Source organism: Gavialis gangeticus, unplaced genomic scaffold, assembly GCF_001723915.1.
Source record: "Gavialis gangeticus isolate Ggan-Ray unplaced genomic scaffold, GavGan_comp1, whole genome shotgun sequence".
Lineage (NCBI taxonomy): Eukaryota > Metazoa > Chordata > Crocodylia > Gavialidae > Gavialis > Gavialis gangeticus.
In genome coordinates, this window is record NW_017729022.1 from 30564477 (window position 1) to 30570625 (window position 6149).

Here is a 6149-nt window from a genome sequence, read left to right on the forward strand (position 1 = left end):
GCACCCCTCAGAAGGAGCTGGGAGAATGATCAGAGATCTGAGGGAAATGATCAGAAAGTTGGGGAGTCGAGCCAGGGGTTGGGGGAATGCTCATGTCCCAGATGATGTGGGATGACAGCAGGCTCCCACTGCCAGCTGGGGATGGCAGTAGCTCTAAATTATTTCCTGAGCCAGCAGCAGCAGTCTGCTGAAACCCCATGTGCAGATCCGGGGGCCGCGCCCCAGAAAGAGCTGAGGGAATTATCAGAGAGCTGGGGAATCAAACTTGGACCTCTGGCTGACAGGTGGATCTGCCCCAGCTCTGAAACAGCGTGCAGTGCTCTGCTAAGCCATGCTGCATCCATGCAATGGTGCAGATACCATGTGGGTGCCAGGTTGGGGGGGGCATCCCTGCTGCCCCCGCTGTGCAGGGGTCTCTACCACGAGCAACCAAAGGCCCCATTTGCCACCGCCAGAGCCGGTGAGTGTGGGGCTTTATTATTTTTTTAAAGCTCCGCACTCACCAGCTGTGGAGCATGCACATGATAGCATGCTCCAGCTGCCGGCTGGGGCCAGTGCCAGTGCCAGTACCCGAGGCTGCCCAGTACAGCCTGCGCTGAGTGCTGGGAAGGACTCGGTGCTGGCCCCAGCTGACAGCAGCAGCCTGCTGTCATCCTGCATGCAGATCCAGGGGCCTGCGCCCTCTGGGAGGGTTGTGGGGCTGTGCCTGACTCCTCCCAGAGGGAGCAGGCCCCCGAATCTGTGTGCAGGCTGCTGCTGCCAGCAAGTGACACTCATTTTGCTTTGAACAACTTGAGGTACAGTTTCACAAAAACCCCTCCACTTATCTCCCTGAAACTTGGCAGGATTCATACCCTCAGAAAGGGCTACCATCCCTGTAATTTCCATCCAAATCAAGCAAGAAATTACAAAGTTATAGGCACTTTAGTGGTTCCCCATTATAGCTTATGGGTGAATGTCGAAATTCATTGAAACAGCATCGAAACAGCAAAACAGTTTCAATGAAACCAAATGGAACAGCGCTTTGAAACAGTGAAACAAAACACTGTCCCATTGAAATGGTGAAATGGAAATTGAAACAAAATGGTGCTGTTTCACACAGCCCTATTTATTGATCCTTGGGAACGTAGCAACTGGAAATAAAAGAGAGACAATAACCAAAGGACTCCACCCATATTCATCTTATTTAACCATTTAAGTAGGCTTAGTTTAACTTCAAACACCTCAATACTTTGGAAGGAAGCAGAGGAGCCTTCTTCCCTCAAGACCCTGACTCTCCCCTCTGGATTCAGGTAAAGGCATATCAGGGCAGGTCTACACCCGGGACAGCTGTGACATGGGTAGTGCCAGCTGCTGTGGTGCTGATAGCAGTTGTGTGTCCAGCTGCCACTATGGCAGCTGTTACTGTTTGTAATCCTACACCAAAGGCTGCCACTCCTCTCAGTTATACTATAGGATTCAGGCCCTAAGGTTTTAACAGTTCTCAAAGTCTGTTGTTCTAATATTCTCCTTTTAGGAATGTATCAGTCTCAGAGTTAAAATTCCTGGGGTTTGACAGATATATTTTTCCGTTACATACAGTAACTGAGGTTATCAAAGATCATAACCAGACTTCCTGTGGAAGTATAAAAACATCCAGAACAGAGTTGAATCTTTGATGGCAGGTACCAGAAGGATAATAAAAAACATATAAACAGCGGCACACATAATATTCTGCAAAATAGTATTTCCCATCCACTTTACAGAAGGGGGAAATTATTATAGGAGTCTTGGTTTCCTTAGACAACATATCACCATAAATAAAAAATAAAATAACCACAAGCCTGATTGATTAAAATCTGGCCACAGGTTGTAATTGATGAAGAAATATAAAATGGTTTCAGTAATTAGTAGGTGTATTTACCTGCCCAATAGTGCTAGATATGGTTCTCACTTAGTTTTCCCTATTTTTAATATAAATAACTGATAGAATAATTAAGGCATGATTAGTTTCCTTTGCAGCTTCTCTCTCCCCTTCTGATTGGGGGAGGCTCTTGTTTTTCCTTAAAGACTAGACCACAAATGTCTAAAGCTTTATTGCCTTTATTAAAAAAATGGACTAATGTTATTTCACTTTTATGCTCTTAAATGGCACTTATATATTTGGGTAACTACAAGTTTTGGCACATTTCGCATTCTATTTGCAGCTGTGTAACTACTCGCATCCTGTTTTTACCTACTGAGCCTACTCAGAAGGTTGCACTGGGGCTGTATAGACACCTAGGCAGAAGAGAAGTGTGTGGCCATGTGCATTAACACTGGGTAAGTCTCAAAAGTTTAGTCACAGAAAAGCCAAAGGGGGTGGTAGAGGAAGGATGGCTTATTCAGATGAATGCTGCCCTGGAGGAGTAAAAATTGCAGTTACTCAGCTACATAAGTGGTACTTAGTTACCTAAAGGTAGGGTGATCAGATCTTCCTAGTTTGTCCAGGACAGTCCCAGATTTCATAGCCGTCCCAGCCAGTTGGTGAAAATGGAAACAAAAGTTTCAGATTGGTGCCATCCCACCCATACTGCCAAACCTGGCTCCTCCTGAGCAGAGGTTGGAGATGGGAGGCAGATTGGGCTGAGCACCACTCCTTCTGCCTGGGGTGGGGATCAGCTGTTGTGGGGAGGGAGAGGAGTGTCCTGGATTTCCTTAAAAATATGGTTACCCTACCTAAAGGTAGCATAGGATTTAGCTCAATATTACAAACAGTTCTGGATATCTAATATATGGATCAAGAAAAGTGTTATGTTGAATGCATGAAAATCAAAGTAGTCACTGCAGATAAATATAGAAACTCCTGAGTTTCCCTTCCATTGTATCATTCAGTAGTAAGGACAAGAACAAGCTCCTATCACATTAATTACTGGCTTAGCCACTACACAGATAATGGATATGTCTTTTACTGTGTTTTATCTTTCAACTTCTCCAATGTAACTTATAAAATGTAAAGAAAGAGTCCAATAACTTGCAACATACACTAAATCTCCATGGTTATCCTGCCTATTTCTAAGCTAATTATTGTGTTTATTTTGTTTTTGCATTTCAAGGAGATAAAAATATCCATGCAGATGGTTTTCCATAGTTAGTGGGTATGGACTTCTCTATGAAAGTGCTTAGATGCTTTAAGAAGATACTTTCACCCTTGAAAAGCTTTGAAAAATATCCATTATAAATACACTATTCCTTTATCACTTATTTTAAAAAATATTTATCTTCAAGAACAACTATGTTCTATCTAGCCTGTCTGCTTCTAATTTCTAGTTGCTTAGTTTAAAACCATGATTTAAGATTATTCACAGAGGAAAATTCTACTCAGTGTACCTAATTGGAAGTTTGACTTATGGATTGGGCCCAATGTGAATAAGAGTAGCTGTTTCTGACCCGAAACTGTTTGAAAACATCATCCAGGAACTTTCTAGAATAGCCCAAAATAGAACTCAGGTCTCTTTGATTCAGATCGAAATAAGTATCCAGGCACCTAAAGATATGAACAGAACAACAAAGGACAGTAAGTTGAAAATGGACAAGGATTTACTGTACTTCAGTTACCCTGTGATAACTCACCACCAGGGATCCTGGTTTTCTGTTTCCCATGGAAAAATGGAGAAAACCACAGATTTCCTGGTTTTATCAGAGAAAACATGGATTTTCTCTTTTAGCAGAAAAATCCACGGATTTCCCCCATTTGCAAAGAGCTCTGCAGGCTGGCTGAGTTCCAGCCTGCAAAAGCTGTTTGCGAAAAGGGCCAGAAAGCCACAAGCCTGCCTGGAAGGGCAGGGGGAGGGAGAGGCAGAGGGAGAAGGGCAAAGCCTGTGGATTTTAGTCAGTTGCAAGGCCTAGGTCATGCTCACTTTCCTCCTGGAGCCTGTGAACTTGTAAGTGGGGCTTCCAGGGGGCTGGAGGTTTGTGGGGTAAGGCCGGGGCTGAGGAATTGGGGAGGTGTTGGGGAAATACACAGAGTGCCCAGCTGGCTCCACATGTCCCCACTCGTGGCCAGAGTGCCCGGGTGCGGGCAGGTGAAACTGAAGCAGCTCTAGCAGCCCTTAAGGGAAGCTACACATGGAGGCACCAGCCAGGAATGGGGAGATGTGGAGCCAGCCAGGCATTCAGTGTTGTTCATTCTAAGGGGTCAAGGTGAACCCATGCCCCCAGATTGGTACAGGGGGCAGGCTGCGCGCTTGAGCTTCCATCCTGCTTCCCTCCCACAGGGCCACTGTAGCCCTGCAGGCAAGACCCAGTGCGGCTGGGAACAGCAGGGCTGCACCAGGATCTCCTCACCCCCTGCTGTCCTTCCTGCACCTACCGCTGCTCTAAGTGGTGGAGCCCTGCACCGCTTCCCTCAGTGCAGCCCCGTGTGCAGGAGGCGCATTGCTGGGGCAGTGCGAAGCAAGCAGCTGCTAGGAGATCCCTGTGTAACTCCTCTGTCTCCAACTGCATGAAGTCAGGGGGGAGGAGCAGGGCAGCAGATCCCTGCTGCCCTGCTACCCTCCCCATGACCCAGTGTGGCTGGGGACAGAGGAACCATGCGAGGATTTCCTGGCAGCTGCTCACTCTGCACTGCCCCAGTGATGTGCTTCCTGCACATGGGGATGCACTGAGGGAAGCGCTATGGGACTCCACTACTTAAAGCAGCAGAGGCACAGAAGGCTTGGTGGGAGGACAAGGAGATCTCATTGTAGACCCACTGTTTCCAGCCATGCCGGTTCTTGCCTGAGGGGCTACAACAGCCATATGGGAGGGAAGCAGGGAGGGAGCTCAAGCCAGCAGCCTGCCCCCCATACAGCTCTGGGGATTCAGGTCCCCCTTGCTCCCTAGGAGTGCACACAGCCATCATGAGCCAGCCCCGCCCCTGCCTGAGCCAGAAGCAAGCAGCAGCGGTGGGGGAGCAGGCTGTGTGCTCCTGCTGGAGCTGCCTTCTGTTGGGGGCAGGGAGCTGTGGACCTAGATCCCTGGTCCCATAGCCCTGGCAGCTGGAGGCCCCTCCAGCAGGGCAAGGGGGCAGGGGCTATGGGTGGGGGACAAGGGGCATGAGCAGGGCTGGGAGGCTATTGTGGGGGCAAAGAGGGGCACCAGCAGGGTGGGGGGGAGGCCTGTGGGGGGCCTTTAACTTTAATCATGGATTTTTGGGGTTTTATCGAAGAATTTGCAGTTTTTTATTACAGAAAACCAGAATCCCTGCAACCACATGCTCTCTCTCATCCTCTGTGCAGATGGGGCGGTTTAGTGCTCAGTGAAATAGTTAATATAGGACTTAGGTAGCATTTAGGTAGTTAAGTACAAAATTACAATTAAAAGAACCTTGCTCAGTGGCCAAATAATACTAGGGGCACCTAAATTTGTTTTCATTTTTGCCCTAAAGCTTCACAGATGCCTATGGTTAAGCTTTCTGTGCACGTACAGAGTTAATCCAGTCTGTGCAGGTAGGAGCTTATCTCTTGACTCAGCTGCATTTGAACCCAGAAACTATATAGAGGGGTTCTTAGATGGACATCAGAGGGACACCAGCCCACCAACTGTTGACGCTGGCTTGGTGGATGGACTGGATGTGTTCAAGTCAGCAGGCTCGGATGAGCTGCATCCGAGGGTACTGAAGGAATTGGTCAGTGTCTTGAGCCCTGTTCATTGAGGCAAAAAACTCATTGAATAGCCCCTGTCACTAATTGCTCCTTCTTGTTCAGTAGGTCCTATGCTGCCCTGTGCCTTCCTTTTACTGCCTTCCTGCAAGTGTGGGCCAAGTAGATATACTTCTCCTTGGTAGCTTCCCCCTGCTTCCACTGCCTATATGCCTTCTTTTTTGCTCTTAGGTTCCCCTGGATTTCCCTGTTTAGCCAAGGAAGTTTTTTGGCTCCTTTCCCCCTTTTTCCTCATATGGAGATCGTCTCCCTCTGTGTCTGAAGGAACGCTTCCTTTAGGAACGACCACCCTTCCTGGACTCCCATCTCACCAATACTCTTATCCTGCAGTGCATCATTGACTAGACTCCTAAGCACACTGAATTTAGCCTTCCTAAAGTCAAGCATTTCCACCCTACTAGTTATCTTACCCATGCTATGCTGTGTGGTGAATTTGATTGATTGGTGGTCATTGTCCCCAAGGTGAACAAGAATCTGCAGCTCTCCTAC